Consider the following 19622-nt stretch of genomic DNA (forward strand, 5'->3'; position numbering starts at 1 on the left):
GGTGTCCGGTTGTCCAGTCCAAGTGGGTGAAGATATCCTTAGGACAATAGAAGAGAAAGCCCCTTTGCCATGCTGATGGCAGCCATCCCTCAAGGTGGCACAACCACTCTGCTAAGTCAGACATGGCTGCTCCTCATTTAACTGAATGGATAAAATGGAGTGCCTGTACCATTGTGAAACAAGCTCACCCTTATCAGAGGTCCATGCATCGCCATTCTCTTCACCCTTACAGCTGACTCCAGGCTAACTCCAATTACCCCTCTTGTTTGTTGCCTAAAAAGAGCCTCGCTGTCGTTGTAGCCTGCACTGCCTCAGTCTCCAAAGCTGTGGGACTACTGGTAGGTGCCACCACTCTGGGCTCCATTTCTCCTTTAACTCTTTGGCTTTGTGAGAAGGGGTGGTGATAGTCTCGATCACCTTCTTATTGGATTACTAGGATGATGATGATGATGATGATGATGGTGACAATGACGATGATGACAACAACGATTCCAGAGGATTAAAAGCTCCATGGAAGCAGAAACTGCTGCAAAACCAGGGCCTGTATTCACTGTGCCCAGGGTGGACAAACAGCATGCCTGTGGGAGCAATACCTTAATGCATGGTCTACTTAATAAACTTCAAGTTGTCATTCACCTAATAAACTTCAAGTTGTCCCACAGTGTTATAATAAAGGAACTTGCCTTGGTCAAAAAAGTCAGGGCACAGTTTTCTGAAGAGACAGTGAGGGAGGGGGAGGAAACTGTGTGCGAAGCCTGCGGTGCTCTGAATAGCCATAGGATGCTCATGCAGTTTTCAGCAGTAACTTTTTTTTCTGGTGCATGTTTCAAAAAGACTCTCTCAGAGAAGCCCTGACTTTAAAGTGGACTGTGCTACTGTCTCACTGTGGACTGTGTGGAAAAGGATGAAGGAGACTGTTCTTAGAAACCCAGACCTGTGGGCAAGCCTCAATTAAACAGTAATGTGTTACTTAAAAGTTGGCCACGAGTTGAAATTTTTTGAAAATTGAATCCTTCTGCAAGTGCATGCTGGGATCTCTCTCTCTCTCTCTCTAATGTGATCACTCTGTGAAAATTTTATGCAGTCATTTAATTCAAATAGTCCCTCTCTTAATTCCCTTATTAAAAAAAATTGTAACAACAAAACAATGACCTCGAAGTTTCCAGGGACCTTGGGATCTTGGATCCAATCTCTGTATATGGCATTTGATAGGAAAACCGAGCTACTGAGCCACAGCACAGACACGATTGACAAAGCCACTACCCTGCGTGGGGCAAAACAATGGCAACTATTTGGTTCAAACAATCAATGTGGTCAAACAGGATATTCTTTCCCTAGGATTGGCTCTCAAACACAACCCTTAAGACTGACAAGCCCTTAGCTTTGGGCTTCCAGACAGCCAAGCAGCCTTTCTTTTTTTGGTGTGGCAAAGCCAGGAGGATAATGAATGAAAGTAAGAAACTATATCCCTACCATTCGCTTGAAGCTGCTCTGCTCAGTCTGTCAGGTCAAGTGGAGGAAGGACCACTGGGAGGGGGGACACTAAGGACAAGTTACAATTGGGCATTTTGAAAAGACAGTAACTTTTTCTTTTTCTATGGCATTTAAAGTCCAGACTTGAATTCTTTAGTCAATCAAAACGCCCACCGAGATCAGGCACAGTTTAAACCGTGCCATGCAGGATACTGACAGCCTTTCTGGGAGGAAGCTCTAAGAAACGAATCTGGGGAGGGGCTGGGGAGTCTTAACAGACTTGAGGTCAGACAAGAGGCCATACTGCTGGTGAGGCCTCCCATCCTACTCTCCTAGGAAGCCCCTGGAGAGTGTAAAACAGATATAAGAAGCAGAGGCATGATGCTAGAAATTTCCACAGCTTGGGGACCCTCAGATAAGGTTGGCAACTCACCTGCAGACTGTGGTGGCCTTTGGGAGAGGGGCCAAGAAAAGATGAAAGCAGAGTTGGCAGGAGGCCCCAGGGAGCTGGAAGGCCCAGTTGAAACAGGCTCAGAGCCTAGTTTGAGCTGCTGAGCAGCAACTAAGAAGAATCCAAGGCTGGCTCTGAACTTTGCCAGCAGTGTGACCATGGACCTACTTAACTTCTCCTCCTCCTCCTTCTTCCTCCTCTTCTTCTTCGTTTTGTTTTGTGTTGTTTTTGTCTTTGTTTTTTGAGACAAGGTTTCTCTGTGCAGCCTTGGCTGCCCTGGACTCATTTTGTAGACCAAGCTGGCTTTGAACTCACAAAGATCTGCCTGCCTCTGCCTCCCTAAGTGCTGGAATTTCAGGCATGCACAACTTCGCCCAGCTCCTACTTAACTTCTTAAGCCACAGTTTTCTCCTTGTTGATGGGGACAATCACAATACATAGCACACAGAGTTGCTGAGAGACCTAAAGAAGATCATATATCTAAATGGTTGGTGTGAATCTGATATATAAGAAAGATTCAACATCATCATTGAAACAAGACTGATCTTCAGCTCATGTGATTCCCAGTGCTTGGGAAGCAAAGTTTTCACATGAGATGAGGTCAGTTGTATGTCTATGGTTACTTTAGTAAGCCAGCACTTCCTTGGCTGCCCTGGAACTCACTTTGTAGACCAAGCTGACTTCAAACTCACAGAGATTTGCCTGCCTCTGCCTCTTGAGTTCTAGGATTAAAGGAATACACCACCACCACCTAATCTGGCACTGGCCCAGCACTTGTCTTAGTATGGCAGATATTATTAAGATATTAAGAGTCTCATCACATGAAAGAACCAAAATCAACCAAAAGAACCAATAACAGAACCACCAGTCTGGTGAAAGCAACTACAGCTAGGGTTGACCTAGATATGGTCCAGAGCTTGAGAAAGACAAGGTTTCAGAGAAGCAGTGGGGGTGGTGTGTGTGTGTGTGTGTGTGTGTGTGTGTGTGTGTGTGTGTGTGGTTTCTTCTTAACCCACTGCTCTTGTGCATGTGTGAGCTGAAGACAGTGTGAGTGCTTTGTCCTGAGATCCGGTACCAAGCGGGTCCTACTGTAGTTAGAGCCACCATTGTGCTGTATATGGATGTTATTAATAGCTGCACAGAGTACCAGGTTGCTGTAGAGATGAGAGCCGAAGAACATCTTTATCCAGTCTGAGGTGTCACCAGAATCACTGGACTCTTTGCTCCTGATGCTGTTCAACCTTGGTGGCCCGAGCCCCACAGCCGTTGGAGGAGCTGGCAAATCACCCTGGTTGGGAGCCAGAGCCATAGAGAAGGGCACCACACCAGGTTCCGGAGCACGGGTGCAGCATTCCCCGGCCATCCTCAGAGCTGCAGAAGTGGGTCCCAGGAGTGGGCTGGCGATCGAGAAGGGTGGATGAAAGCAGAGGAGAGAGGAACAGCCTGTGCCCTGAGTATGAGCCCAATTTTCCCCTCAGCCTGGCGTGGCCTAGGAAACCCCACATTAACTCTGGTAAACACATCCTTAGGAATCTTAAAGACTCAGGCCTGGCTCCACCTCCTTCTGCAGACACCCAGGCAGGCAAACCACTGTCATTTTAAGCAGCTTTCTTAATAGAGTAATTTTGACACTGAAAGTCAGATGAAGTAGTTGGCCAGGAAATCAGTCCGGTGGCTACAGGCAGGATTGTGAATGTACACGATTCCAAATACAAAAATTTCTCTCGGAAGGGTTAACTATTGCCTTGTTAACCCTTTGATTCCACTCAATAATCATACGCATGTGAGTCCAGTGAGCTGATAGAAACTGTTTTCTTATACGTGACTTACGATTGAAGAAAGAATGGGGTGAAGAGGAGGGTAGAGGGAGGGAGGGAAGGAAGGAGATAAAACCCCTATCTGTATCAGAATATGCTGGGAATCTTTGAGTACCCCAGAATCTGTGAAGCAGCAGAGAAATGGCCCAAAAAGCTTCACTTGCTAATGCAAGGCAGAAATTGGACCTGCTGGAATAGTGTTTCTACTATTTACTAGCTCTGTAGCCTTCAACATTTTGCTTAGGTTCTTTGTGCCTCACCTTCTACATTGATATGGTCAAAATAACATGTTTGCATTATTAACATTAGGATAAATTATGATATGCATGTGATGTGTGTGATGAATGCATTCAATGACTGATGGTTCTGTCAGAATTACATAGGAAGTGGGGGTGGGAAGGGTAGCCAGTAGAGGACCAGATCTCTATGGGGGTTTAGGAGTAGTATCATTTAGAACTCTTTGGTGGTAAGTGACAGACTCAATTGCCATCTCTGCCAACCTAAGCATACGGGAACGTGTTTCCATGGTGATAGAGAGCCTTTAGAATCCAAGAAAGGGCTGGCCAAGCAGCGCTTAAGATACAGAAACTTACGAGAGCTTGGGGACCTTGGTGGCATTCTCTTGATGGCTCTTATCTTTATGTATACCATCAAAGGAGAGAGTCTGAAGGCTGAGCTGCTGTCAGGCGCCCATCATTCATTAGCTGTGAAAACTCAAGGGTCTTGACTGGCATAGCTATGGAGGTGTGTGATGGGAGAGGGATAGTTCCTGAAGGAAAGCTTGATGCTGCTTCTAGATGGGTACCTGAAGGAAAGCTAGATGCTGCTTCTAAAGGAATGGGTGCCAGCCAGGCAAACCAAGAGCCTATACCATGACACTAGAATCTGCTAGTTAATAGCTGCTTTTCCTCTGGCCTATCACACCACACCCTACTACACTGTTTTACAGAAAAATGATCAGAAGACAGTTTGGACAAACAGTTATGATCATTTCTCAAAGGACAGCTAAACTTTTATCTTCTAATGATAGAATCAGTAGAGTTTTACCTCTTCCAGCTCAAGGGAATAAAGCTTTGGCTCAGAAGGAAGTGGAGATGCGATAAAAATAAACTCAGATGCTTCCCTTTCCATGACAGCTGACATTTTAAGGCATTTTCCATGCACTAACTCACAGCAATCCCGGGGGCTAAGTATTATTACTATTCCTACCCCTATTGCCTATAGTCAAAGAAAAGGAAGTAGAGGAGGAACAAAGCTTGGCTAGGGCTCCACAGCTGCTGAGATGGGTCCTGGGCTCCGACCTGGGGCTTCTGACTGACAACCTCATTATTAACCGCTTCTCTGATAAGCCATGGGGGATAGGATATACTGCGTGCTGCTTTGGAAGCCAATGCTACCAGAACCATAAGGTTCTACTGAACTACAATTCCCAGCATGCAGCTGAGCTAGCTCTCATCTTAACTCCTTCTTTACCAAAAGTTCCTTGCTGTCTTGTATAAAATCACTTTCAACTCCAACCTCTCTATAAGATGACTGTGCAACCGCACAAATGCAGATGAACAGGCAGTAGATTGTGGAATGTGTGCATTTCTGGGTTAAAATAGCTTCTCCATTTCCAGTGTCCAAAAGAAGACATTGGAGATTTAGCACAAGGAAGACTTGTAAACTTAGAAATGCGTACCATGAAAACTCAGTGTGGGTCTCAAACTTGGCTGAACTTTGGAATCACACGAGAAATTTTGAAAGCTCGTGATGCTTATGTCACAGAGGTTAAAATTTGTTGTTATTTTTGTTGTTGTTATTTTGAGGCACGATGGTCTCACTATCTAGCCCCAGCTGTCCTGGAGCTAAGCTGGCCTCAAACTCATAGGGGTCTACCTGCCTCTGCCTCTGGGAGTGTTGGGATTGTAGGCTTAAACCACAATACCCCCCTATACTTTCGTTATTTTTAAAAAGATCCCCATGGAACACTAAGGGATCATGCAGAACCATAAAATAGGAGGCACAGCTTGATACCTAAAAAGGTGTCAGGGTTGGTCAGAGCAGAGCACAGAGAAAGAACCTCTTCTGAAGAAATAAATGAGGCAGAATAAGGCTGCTCCTGAGTTTATGGTACTTCCCTGGAGTGACTGGGAGGGAGATGGTGCCTGGAGTGTGAGAGCCTGACAGAGCAGTGCTTGATAGGGGGTGGAGTTTGGACTGATTGGTTTGCGTGTGAAAGGCATACCCACCTTGGTAAGTCAGTTGCTATCTCTGGGGATTGGCTAGAGAAAGACAAGAGCCTCCAGCTCAGCCTGGCTCCAGAGGCCAAAACATCAGAGTCCAGGAAAGAAGACATTCTTAATTACTGTTTTCTACTCCCTCTTCAATAGGAATCTGATGGGACCATAACAGAACTAGAAACAAATGGAACCTTGAATATCACCCCAGTAGAAGTGATGGCCTCCAGAAAACAGACAAGAATAACGTGAGGACTTCAGCCCAGGCTGTTATGTTCACCAAGATTCCTAGTTCATCAGAGTCCAGTGAGGAGAAAAGCTGCAAATCTGATGGCTTAAAAATGCTCCTGTGCAGGTGGATACATAACTTACTTCTCCGTTCTTTTAAGGGAGTGGTCACTACCAGGAAAAGTAGATAAATTGGTTTTTTAGAAAAGTTGGCTTAGAGGTGTGAACTTGAACTTTTATTTACTCTAAAACCAATCAAATCACCTTTTGCTAAATTTTAACCACGGGTCTTTGTTGCTGACTTTATACATTTTTATGTTCCTTGTCAAGACTAAGTCAAAAGTGAATGGTTGTTCTTGCTTAGGTCTTCAAGGGCAGAGCTATTCCTAGCTCACGCTGGCAGCAGAAATTGGACCACCCTTGCTTTTTCATCTTACTTAATTCCTTCCCAGAAAAAAAATAATACTCTTGATCGAGCATGGTGCTGATAAATACTGTGATGATGATGATGATGATAATTAACCTATATGATTGCTTTATATTGTTCCAAGAACTGTTTTATATGCTTTAGAATCACACATTCCACTTAGTCATTATAACACAATTTGATTATTGCCCCCCCCCCAGTTTCTAAAGAAACTGAGGTTCACCAAGGTTAGGCAGCTCACTCACATTAAGATGTTTAGTAGGCTTAAAAAGAAAACATTCAGACCTTAGATTCTATGAATTTCATAATCTCTCTCCCTCTACAGAACTATCTTCTTGCTTCACAGCAGTTTCCCAGAATAAAGGTGATATCACCTCACTCACATAGAAGCAAGCAAAAGCTGTATGAGCTGGTGAGTGTTGGGCTTGTACATTAGTCTAGTTACATGACCTGGACTGGGTCTTGAAAAATAGTGTCATAGGATAAAATTGTCTCTGAGATTTAGAAGAAAGGTAATGGACCAAGGTCGGATTCTGCTCTTCGTGAGCTGTGGCTCCTTGGGTACAACTCTTTACACCTTTGCTCTGGTTTTCCAAGAAAATTCTTGGGCTGAGAAATCTCAAACGACGCTTTCCTTACAAACTGTGCCTGCCAGAAACCCAATTTGGGAATAATTATTGAAAAAGCAAGGGCAGTTTGAACAGGGTTTTTGTACATTGAAAAATAATGAGGGGGTGGGGCAGCCTTACCAGGCCACAGAGGAAGACAAAGCAGCCAGTCCTGATGAGACCTGAGAGGCTAGGGTCAGATGCAAGGGGAGGAGGACCTCCCCTATTAATAGACTTGGAGAGGGGTATGAGAGAAGATGAGGGAGGCAGGGTGAGATTGGGAGGGAATGAGGAAGGGGGTTAGAGCTGGGATACAAGGTGAATAAACTGTAATTAATATAAAAAATAAAAATTAAAAAAAGAAAAATAATGAGCAGAGAGTTGTTTGAGTGTTCTAGAGCTCTGAAGACATTAGGTCTAGTTGCCTTCTTTTTTGTGTGTATTTTGTTTTGTGCTATGGACCTGAAGCTAGTGAACATTACTTATGGATATTCCTGAATGCTCAAAGAACTTTCAAGACAGAGTGAAGGCTTATTTAGCAAGGAGAACATTATAGAAGGCCAAACGAGCAGAGGATAAGGAGACGTGTGAGGACTTCTCATTGTTTTCATTCTAGAATTCCCGTCCTGTGTATGGATATCAATTCAGAGGGCCTTTCTTGAAAGTCTTTGGAAACATGTGTGGGCAGTTCTGCATCAACATAGTTAGAAAACTCCACTTGCATGTTTTGGGTTGATATTATAGTAAATAAAACAGAGTTGGACCCTGTAATTGTTATGGAAGTATTATTTAACCTGCTATCACAATTAATAAACATAGACATCTGTTAAATTTTATAATTGCCTTTGCCTTGGGCTGGGCAGATATTTTCACCTACACTATCCCGATAACCTCCCCATCCATCTCCCAGTCCCCATCCAATGCCATCTACCTTAACCATTCCTATCTGGGCTACCTTCCACCCTATTCTTATAAATGCTTGCATATATATATTTTATCTTGTTATTTTCTCCATCCACGCCATTCTTGCAGTCCTTCCTCCTGTCATACGTGGTTCCTTCTCCACACTAACCCATCATGGTACCATCCTTTCTCCTCACTTCCCATCTATCTGTCTCCTTCCTACGATTCCCTTTCCTCAAAAGCTGAGAACCTTAGCCACACCTATCTCCTTCTGCCCTGCCCAAATACAGGTTTTTTTTTTTTTTTTTTTTAATTAACCAATCAGGAATAATTTCTTTACACAAGGATAGGTGTATCCGGGCAGATCTTGAGGGCCAGTTATTAGCATTAAAATACAAATATCAGACCAACCCTCCAACATGTGGAGAATGCTAAAACTACAGTTCTTGGATCCTTTATACACAATGAAGAATTATCCCATCCTAAATGTACTTAGATCTCTGACCAAGAAGGAACGAAAGAGGATTTGCATGGTTGAAAACATGGCGAACCTTTTGATGCATTTTTCTGAACATTAATCAATAAATTATCCATTAACTTGAGAAACCTGAATACTGCCCCAGAAGATTCCAAACAAATGGACAGCTCTGATTAGAACTGTGGAACTCCTGTATGTCATTTCCTTAGGCTTCACTGTTCCCATCTTTACAGTACTAACACCCTTTGTCTTCCTAAGTTCTCTTTCTAGAAAAAAAAAATCCTGTGTGAAAAAACTGAGGTTTAGAGATTCTTTTATTTTGTGTATGGCTAACATGTTACTGCCTTTAACCAAAATGCATAAGTCAAAACCAAAAGTAAACAGAACAGGCCATATGCATATATGGAAATGCCACAGTGGAACCTTTAATGTATACAAGTTGTATGCAGAAATAATTATAATAATACATACAAGGTGATTCATGCCTGTAATCTAGCCTGTGGGAAGCAGAAAATCATAAGTTTGAGGTCAACACGAGCTACATAGTAATTTTAGTTAGTCCATCTTAGGCTACATGAAAAGACTGTCCAAAACAACAACAACAATAATAGTAAACAACAAGAAAAAGCAAACATGACTATGTGATCTCAGGTAACAAAGTATGATCTTAACTTTTAGTGTTTTTTTCAGAAGCATGTATGACTATTTAAATTTTATCAGGTCCAAGCACTCTGCTCATGAACTACCCTAGGACAGAAGTCTATTCTAAAAAGAAAAGTTATTTGGACTAAAGCAAGGATAATTCTAAACTATGGGCAGAATAAAAATAGTTTAGCTAAAATTTATATTGAGTGGAGCATGGAAGAGCAATGGCTCTCAGAGATGCTGTCACAGTGCGAAGCTGGGTCACTGAGGTTGGAAACAGAGAACATGATGCCTCTTCTTTCTTCTGCCTGATGCCCATGTGAGTTACTCCAAAGACAGTTCCTAGCAGCCAGGAGGAAGCCTTAACTGTCCTTTTAATTTTCCTTTCTGTTAAAATTTCATGTTTCTGCCTTGGTTTAAGATTGTGAGATTAAGTGGAAAATCATACAATGAGACCGTGTAAGCTTCAGAAACTTGGACTGTGCGTTGTTAGAGTCTGGGCTTTTGTCCTTTGTCTTACCCTCTGGAAGGCTTCTGTTTCATTTTTGTTTCACTTGACACTCTCATTCTGGAAGAACTAAGTGTGTTCTGTTGCCGCTGCGACTTGTGGCCTCTCTTACACCCCTTAGTTCCAGTAGGAATGGTGACACAAGAAGCAAAGAATTTGACCCCAGAAAATAGCAAGGAGATGAGAGAACTGGCTCTGCCCATAGGATTAATGCCCTTTGGATCTAGGGCAAGGGTGAGTTTTGACAGTTTTGGAGCTGCGCTTTAGCTGGGCCTCACATGTGGCAGTGCCCCCACTGTTCTGAGCAATGGAGGCAGGAGCCTCAAAGCTCTGGCTTTTTCCATCTTCCTGCCTCCTCATCATTCAGATGGGGAATCAGAACCCTGAAACTCCAGTAATATTCTAAAGAACATATATTTTGTATTCTACCTTGTGCCTATTTCCAAACTGTTCATTGTGTGATTCCTAATTTATGGCGTCTATAAAATAAATCTTGGACAATTCTTACCTATATGAGCTCCTGACTCCAGAGGCTCTCAGATGACACCTACTGGCTCTCAAGGCTCTGGAGATACCTGAGGGACTCCTTAGGTCTTCATAACTCAGTGTGATACACCTGGTGTAAGGGTTATGACTCAGGTCTTGGCTTTTCAATTTAACAGTTGGGCATTTGGTCAAGTTTTTATGCTTTCACATCCTCAGTTTCCTCCTTGATGACACGGATATAGTATGTGCTTTCCTGGTATGGCTTTGAAAAAGAAATGATGTATAAAAGGAAGTGCTCATGGTGAGTTGTGATTATTGTAATCTGCCTTCTGTTGTTCAGAGTCTCCTCACCTGACATGAAAGCTTCTTCCTGAATCTGTCAGAAGGACCATGGAAGGAGAGGGTAAGAGGAAAGAAAAAAAAAGGTCTTAGGAGCAGGAGAACAGCTCTGGATGTCTGTGACCCAGATCAAGAGCAGCTTCCATACTGATTCTCAACTTTTTTGACTAAGATCAAGTAGAGAACAGTCCCCACTGACCCCTGGGCATGTGTTCCAGGGACTCTTCCTGCAGTACAGGAGTAGGTCTCAGAACCATTGACAGCCATAGCTCAGGCCTCTTTTCTGAAGTTGAGTCAGACAGAAGAAGGGTTATCTAACTGAAATAGCGAGAACTTTAAGGGCTCATAAGGCTTACCATGAGAATAGCTCTTTTTTGTATTCTTCTAAGTTAACATAAGTGATAACACAGGCCTCGAGTGAGTGGTCTAAGATTCACTGCTATTACATTACTTAGATTACACTTCCACCGCACTGAATCTGTTTAGTATATTTTGCTATGAACACTTTATTCCTCCTTCACTTCTTTAAAATATGTATGTCCTCCATGTGAGACGGTGTCACTAGACAGTCACATATAAAGGAGACTGCAGAATTCTGGCCGTCAAACCCCACATGATCCTGATACAGAGGCAAGCAGCTAAGCAAGAAGACACAGATTATAGGGAAGGGCCAGGCCAGTCTAGGGGGCAGCAACAGCCCCACAGATTCCTGCCTGACTTGTTGGAAAAGTTTATACTTAACTCAAGTCTCTATGACGGTCTTGGTTTGTCCCAGGGCCTCCTCTAGGGGCTGTGGCTTTCCTGTGCCCACCAGCCGTAGGCATCTACCAGCTGATGTGGCAGTGGACAACTCCCTTCTCAGACATTTTTGCTCCTGCTTCACCTTCCAATCCTCACATTTTGTGAAGAGTTTCAAGACACAAAAGAACAATGACAAATGAAGAAAAAAAAAAACAGGACAAGAAAAAGGTATCATGCTCATTGCATCTTCCATTGAGCATTGCAATGAGAATCTCAGAGTGTACTGCGTTCCATCATTTGTTTCTCATAGCGGCTCTCTGGGGTCTGCATTGAGGATGTGCCCATCTCAGTAAAGAAAGAGATGGAATCAGCCATTCATAAGGCTGGCAATGGCAGAAATAAGGTTTGAACCCAAGGAGATATAATTGATCATTCCTTTTCTTTATAACAACACACACACATACATATTTGTATGTTATATGTGCACACGTGTCACAGTGTATGTGGGAGGAGTCAGTTCTTTCTTTCTACCTCTGGATACCAAAAATTGAACTAAGGTCACCAGACGTGGTGGCAAGCAATGTTACCAGCTGAGCCGTCTTGCTAGGCCTGTTCATTTCTCATTAAGGCCATTTTTTTTTTTTTTAAATTCTCGCAAAGACAAGAGTGTTACTATTCCTAGATACGGCCTTTGGGTAGAATAAAGGTGGAGAGCCTCAATGGGAGTTACCAATGGCAAGAGGCACATAAGGAAACAAGTGGAGTGCCCCTGTCTCTCCGCTTGTCAGACCTTGGCCTGGCTTTTGTCCAGTCACAGGTCAGTGCCCTTGTGTCTTCCATCCTGCAGCTCCAGGATTTTGCGTCAGCCATCTCAGTGGCTCCTCTCTGTCCCCTCCCTGCTTTTTGCAATCAGCATTCTTACTACCCTGGCTGTACCTGGGGCTTGATCTTGGTGATGTTGCCTGGGAAAACAATCCTTCAGGACCCTTTCGTTTGTAAGGAGTGCAACAAATGGCAAATAGGAGGAAGCACTGAGGTTGCAGAACCTTCAGTTCCTCCACAAGATGGCCAAGGTCTTGTCGCTTGGCTGCCTGTGTGGTCAGCATTTATTAACCCTCTAATCACATCTGTAAAATCCATCTCACAATGGGGGCGGGGTGAGCATTCAAGATAGCTGTGTGCTTGGAAGCCCTTCACCAAAGGAAGTGCTGTCCCATGAAATCCACACACTGAACCCCTCCAATGACATTTTATTTGAAGATGGGAACTTTAAACAGGTAATTAAGTCTAGATGAGATCACAAGGGCAGTGCCTAGTTGAAGAAGCAGTCACTGGTGCTGAGCCTTGAAGGATACACCTTCGTTGACCAGTGAGATGGCTCAGTGGTTAAAAGCACCTAAGCTCTTCCAAAGGACCCCAGTTGAGATCCCAGCACCATACCTGGCAGCTCACAACTACCTGTAACTACAGATGTCCTCTTCTGACCACAGTGGGCATAAGCATACATATTCTCACACATAAAATAAAAACAAATTTTTTAAAGGAAAGAATAAAAAGAAGAGGAGGAGAAGAAGAAAAAGAAGGACATGGGAAGGAAGGAAGGAAGGAAGGAAGGAAGGAAGGAAGGAAGGAAGGAAGGGAGGGAAGGAGGGAGAGAGGGAGGAAGGGAGGAAGGAAGGAAGGAAGGAAGGAAGGAAGGAAGGAAGGAAGGAAGGAAGGAAGGAAGGAAGGCCTCTCTTGCTCCTTTCAGTTGTTCTTTCATTTTCCTTGAAACTGTGAATCAGCTCAATGGTCCAGCTCTGCCATGCCCTTCATAGTGGATGCTTCCTTCCCAAAGGTCCAGACCCACTACCACCAGCCACCATAGACCAAAAACTCTGAAACCAGGAACCACAGTAAATCTCTCCTCCTTTAGGTTGTTTACACTCTACAACTAAAGGCTCAGGGCTGGAGGTCATACCTCAGCTTGCAGCCAGCACAGAGATGAGTGAATTTGAAAGGTTAAAAGATGATTGCCTGAGGCTTTGGTTCTGTTGCCCACGTATGTATTAACTAGTCTTAGAGAGATGCTGGGATGATGTTTTCTTTTTTTCTCTAGTTCCTGCATGGTTCGGGTGTCTCTAACTCCCCTCTGAGCCACCTTTACTGTCTTGCATTAACAAGCCAAATATGTCCCTGACACGTACCCAGTCATGTTTGCTTTAGGTCGGACCATTGACTTTTAAAAAACATACAATATTTCTAGACTGCAATTTCTAGAGTTTAAATACTCTTTAAGGGAAGAGAAGGCCTCTTGGGTTGGGATTTACTTTTCTTGTGAATTATTCCCCATTTCTATGTAAACAGTTTTAAGGCACCAGTGGTAAGGACCATGAGCTCTGTTAGCTAGACACACTAGATCCTTCCACAATCAGACCAACTCTGAAGCAAACAAGAAGTTGTGTGCTATTCTTCCTTTCCATTTCATTATACTCGGAGATGATTAACCTGGGCTTGTTATTTAATTGATTCCTCGGTGGGGGACCCCACTTGCACTAGAATTGCCTGTCGTGGCTCATTCTACGCTGTTGCTGTTCACACTAAAGCAGAGGGCTGATGTTTTCACTTCATTAGCTTTTGTACTTAATTTCTTGGGCTTGCCTCTAGGTTCCTAAATTATTAAATTTAGTAATTTTCTGGAAGTTACCAGAAAATTTCCAGTTGTATATTAAGATTCAGGTAAGATTTTTTGTTTGAATGATTTACATGGCAAACATTTAATCCAAAAGAATGAAACCTTAGCTGCTATACTCAAGTATAGCAGAAAGACCATGAAGTCTGTCTGTGTGGAGGGGTTCTTGCTTTGCGCTTTAACAGCTATAAAATCTTGTACAGATCACTTGATTGTGTGGACTCTTCTTGTCTGTGACTAGATTTATGCTGTGCAGGGGAATTATGAGAGTTAAGAAACATCACATATGTAATTCTAGCACTTGGGAGGATGGGAGAATGGAGGATTGGGAGTTCAAGATCAGCTTGGATTACATAGCAAGACCACATCTCAAAAGCAAAAATTTAAAGTGACAGATAATTAGGGTTGCTGTGAAAAACTTCAGGCATTGCCAACTTGCAGTGAAGGAGATGTCAGAGATCCTCCAGAAAGCAACCCCTGAAACTACTCTAATCATATTGATTAAGTGCCACCATCAATCACAGTTATTGATTTTAACCTTAGTCTATGAGCACTTGCTCTCTAGTTACCTTAAATTCCTCTTGCCACCCATCTGGCCCTCCTGCTTCTAATTAAAAATTGGAAGTCGCACGAAAATTCGACAGGAATGGTTTCTATGAAATGTTTTCCCCAGAGGAGCAGATTGTGCTGCTCATGGAGTCAGCTCCCAAACTAATTTAACTCTCAGCCTTAGCCTTCGTACACAAATGTGGAAGGCAAAAATGGAGTTGCGATGAACCACGCCAGTTGGATTGCTTCATGCTTCTGACTCATTTCAGAACCATTATCATGTCAATAGAAACATCCCCTCTGCACCCTTCCCAGAAGGGTAAGGAGACGCGATTAGAAAATCAAGGTCTGGAGGGAAGCCCTGCACTACAGTTATGATCAGGCTAAAAGACAAGGGGGCGCTGCCCATCCAGCGTCACGTGATCGAAGGGAAGAACTAGCAGTGGAAAAACTCCATGCACCCCAAGTGAGGTAGATACTTACTAAAATAGCCATTGCTTCTCAAACATTTACTATGTATATTATCATTTTAATATGTATTATAATTGTTTTAGTAGTCAGGACAGGTTAATTGTGCTTTAAAAAACAAAATTTCCCTAAGGGTCAGTGGCTTACTATCATAGTAGCTGATTTCTTACACTGTAGTATGAACAAGAGGAAGGAAAGAAACTGGAGTTGCTTCTTGAGAAACTTCAGCCTCTCTAGGACCCTGAAATCATTCACTGCATCGTTTGCATATTGCTGGACAAATTTGCAAAGGAGTGAAGATGTTAAAGACCTCACAAAAGGTTTCTTTTTTTTTTTTTAAGATTTATTTATTTATTATTTATAGAGCATTTTATCTGCATGTGTGCCTGCGCACCAGAAGAGGGCACCAAGATCTCATGGTTATGAGCTACCATGTGGTTGCTCTGGGTCTCTTGCTTTTCTGTCTTAGGTCAGTTTTCCTTTCCTATATTCTCATCTTTTCTTTCCCTTTCCACTTCCAAGGTTCTGCTTAAACGTTATCTCCTTGAACTTGAGCACAAGAGCCCTAGGGTTTATAGAAGGGAGAAGATTACACCACGATTCTGAGTAGAGGGTAGCCTGGATGGATGCTGCCTAGGCTAGATTGGATGCTGAATCTGCTAATCTGGCTGCCTAGGCACCACAGACATGCTTCAGGGACATAGCAGTTCCATGTTAGTTTGTAAGTAAGGAGTGTGTGTGTTCAAAGTACAACATGCTGTGGATAAGAAAACCTGAAGCTCACACCTATTTGGCCCAGGCTTTCCAAGGGTGGTAGCCAAAGAGGAGGCAAAGAGAGAAGGAAAAGGAAGGGGAGAGAGTCATTTGAGCCCGGAAGCCCTTAGACTATCAGGATTTTTGAGACTGACTAGTCTTTCTGGTTTCTTCTGTGAACTGTTAACTAATTAACAATTAGTAAAGTAACTATTCTAGACTCTACTCTGCATCTAGAACTCTGGGGCTTATTCACAAGACAACTACCTATTAGAAACAAGATAAAGTGTCCCAAACAAAATAAAATGTCAGAGCCACTGTTTAAGCAATAAGACTAATGCGGGACATGCCAATGAAGTTGGCAAAATCAGACAACTTTAAGTTTCCTTCCTCAGCTCCTTCCTCCCAGTGTTGGTGCACTGAAGCCCTGCACATCAGTGCTACTGTGTAGGGAGCATTCTGGAAGATGCTGGGAGGTGGTGGTGGGAGGGCTGGGCAGGCAGAGTGGTTCCTGCCCTCAGGGAGCTTTGAGCTTTAGCCAGGAGCTCTGACTCTGTTATCTTTGCAGGTTCCCAGCTGTTTTAGGAGGTACTCAAAAGCAGATTAAAAATAATCCCCCCCCACACACACACCTAGGGGGACAGAGTAGTTGGAATCTGGATGAAAAGAGATTTGTTAATTTGACACTTAAGACTAAAGGACCAATGGGCATTTGTCTCACTCCCTCAGGTTTATTTTCTCCATGTGAAAAGCAGCCAGCTTCACTGATTGTCAAGTGTTAATGGCAACCTTTCCATTTTTCTCTATTGAAAACGTGTAATTTAATGTGAAGCATCTATTAGTGGACTGTGAGCAGGAAGAATTCTCGGGATAATGAACTTGATTTTCCATTTGAAACGCAATTCACACTCATAAATTATCTTTTTATAAAGGAAACGCAGAGCAAAGCGGCTCACATGTACCATCTCGGTCAACCTCACAAACGCCTCTGAAGTGAGCGTCATTAGCTAGACTTTATAGACAACAAGAGGAAATGGCAGCCCAGGGCTCTGGATGGTGTCAGTTCACCTCTGGAAGATGAATGACTTATTATCTTATTCCCTTTGGTTGAATTTTTATGAACATTTTTTTCACATTAACACCTGCATCACATTTGCATAGCTCAACACTTCGCATCCTGGCTGTGTGTCCTGTCCTCTCTGGCAACTATGCTAACTGTGTGCCGATAACAGCCTCATCTGTAATAATTTGTAAACCCAAGTCTCTGCAGCCCAACTTGCTTTTGTTCTAGACTAAATCAATAGCACTCCAGTTTCCAGAAGTCTAAGCTATTTCTTCATTTGCAGGGTCTCTTTGGGGTGAGAGCACTTGGTCAGAGCAGGGGGACATTGGCATTCTCCTGTCAGAGTGGATTACTGTACTTTGAACAGCCTCAGGCTTCTCTGAAGGCCTAGAGTGTAGGATGTAGGTGGGATTACCTTCTTCCCGAGCCAACAGTAGCCAAGGGACAGAAGAAGAACACGGAGAAGGGAAAAGTTAGATCTGTGTGTTTGCACAGTGAGTTGCAGATATTTTAAAAAACCTCAGAAAGCAGCCCAGATGAAGCAGGAAGGTGAGAGGGGTGGGGGTGGGGGTGGCAGACGAAGCTGGAAGCAGGTGCTTACTTAATTGCTCCAGCTGCTACCAAGTGTTTGGCACAATTTCCCCCTGTTTTTCAGTGTTTGGCACGGGAGCTTGTTTCATTTTTTTTCAGCTGAAGCACGTAGGAACCCCTCCCTTTCTTCCTCCCGTTTTTCCAGGACAGCAAGCAGGCAGTTTTTCTCTCAAAAATTGCAAATAAACACAGTTCCTTAGATGTGTTATTATTAGTTGCCTCAAAACAACACTTTGACTATAGAAAGGGAAATTAGCTTAAATGTAATTTGGCGTTTGATTTGATTTTGCCAGTGTTGCTATGGGTTGAAATTTTAGTTTGCCTCAGAAGGTTTGATCCAGCGCTTCCGACTCATCTTGTGATTTTGATTTCTGAATCGTGGATCTGAGCCTCTCGCCTCCTCATCTGTTCTCTCTTTAAAAGGCAGTTTGTTAAAATTTCCCCACCAATGTGGCACATTCGTTTTGCTGTTTGGCTCCCATTTAAGTCTGGAAAGCAATCATTGCAAAAATACTGGCTTTGGATTCTTTTGTGACTTATCATTCTGCAAATATTTATGAAAACTAAAAGCCGTGTCGAAACCTTTGTAAGAACAATGTGCCCAAACCAGGCCAAACAACCATGAAGAATGCAGAGGTGTGTAAGGTGTGATTTTTGCCTTTCAGCAGGTTTGGTCCTGAGGAAAAATGTAAACTGTCAATTAAGGAAACATGACACAGATCAGAGAGAGGAACCATTGTGATGTGTTAGAGAAGGGCCTATGAATATCAGTTACTGCTGATGGTATATACAATGTGAAGGATATGAAAATTCTTCATTTTCTCTCTTTTCGAATACTGCCTAGACAATACTGTTTGATTATTGAATTGATGGAGATGTTGAATTGTGACACATTGGTACTTTTAATCAGATCAGGGTTGGGAGTACCATTGAGTTAAAAATATTTTAATTTTATACATTAGTTTGATTATATTCCAAGAAGAGGGAAAGAGGGCATTAGGAGAACTGGGTCTGGTTTTGTTTCTTCATCAGCCACTTAAGGTTTTGGTTCCCCATGGCCTAGCCTGGATTAGGTTTCCATCAGTCTGAATGAGTTGAGTGTGATGTCTTAAACTTTGTTGTGGGTGGATTTAGCATTCCCCACCGGGAGCAAAGGCAACCCAAATCCCAAGAAACCATCCCGGGAACCACAGAGAGAGGGAAGAAAGAATAGTTGAGCTTCCGAGTTCTTGACTTTAAATCCCAAACTCTGTAGAAAGCCTGGAGGTCTAAGCCACTCAGGTTTTGAATAAGTCTGATTCCTCTTAATTTCCAGGGGGTATTGCACTGGCTTTTAAAATATTAGTGTGTGACCTGAGGGGAAAAACAAAACAAAACAAAACAAAAAACCCCACAAATGTCAAAAAGATCAAAAAGCTGGAGTTTGGGCTGAATTCCCCTTGAGGGTGAAGGGGAGTGAGTTCTAAGGAGCTGCCAATGGAAGGAAGTGGCACAGAGTAAGAGGGAGAAGGGCTCTTTCTCCCATGATTTTTTTTTTCTTATTTTATACCATAGGCAGTGCAGACCCAGGCCCTGGTTAAACACAAGCCCATATGTTATAGCTGGGTCCCCAGCAATCCCCTCCCTTCTGACTCTTTCTGTCCAGGTGATATGCCTTGCCTCTCCCACAAATCCTGCTGTCACCTTGTTGGTTCCCCTGGCAGTCATTTACCATGTATCTCTGCCACCTGCCACTTTTCTAAAACTCTATTTTTGTTGAATATATATGTATATAAATATATAACAGAATGCTGTTTTGTTATAATTATAGTTACCAAAGTTAAGAAAATTAGCACATTCACCACCTGCAGTCATATTTTTAAGTGTGAATCTATATGTATACACAACGAGAAAGCACCCGAAAGCTGCATTCTTATCTGATTTTCAATGTACAATATATAACCAGTCATGATATTATAAGATTTCAAGATTTAGAAGTCAAAGATTTTTGCTTTTACAGCTACTATCCTCTACCCCAGTGGCTCTTGGGATCCCCGGAAGGGCTTGTCTAAGTACAAATTGGGGGCTTGGAAGACAACTCACTGGATAAAGTGCTGGCTGCAGAAGCACATGCATGTGAGCTCAGATCCTGAGCACCCATGTGAAAGCCAGCCACGGCCATGCACATAGAGAACCCTAGTTCGGGGGTGGGGAGAAGCAGGCCA

This window comes from Psammomys obesus, unplaced genomic scaffold (genome assembly GCF_907164565.1).
Source record: "Psammomys obesus unplaced genomic scaffold, mPsaObe1.curated_primary_1811, whole genome shotgun sequence".
NCBI classification, from domain to species: Eukaryota; Metazoa; Chordata; class Mammalia; order Rodentia; family Muridae; genus Psammomys; species Psammomys obesus.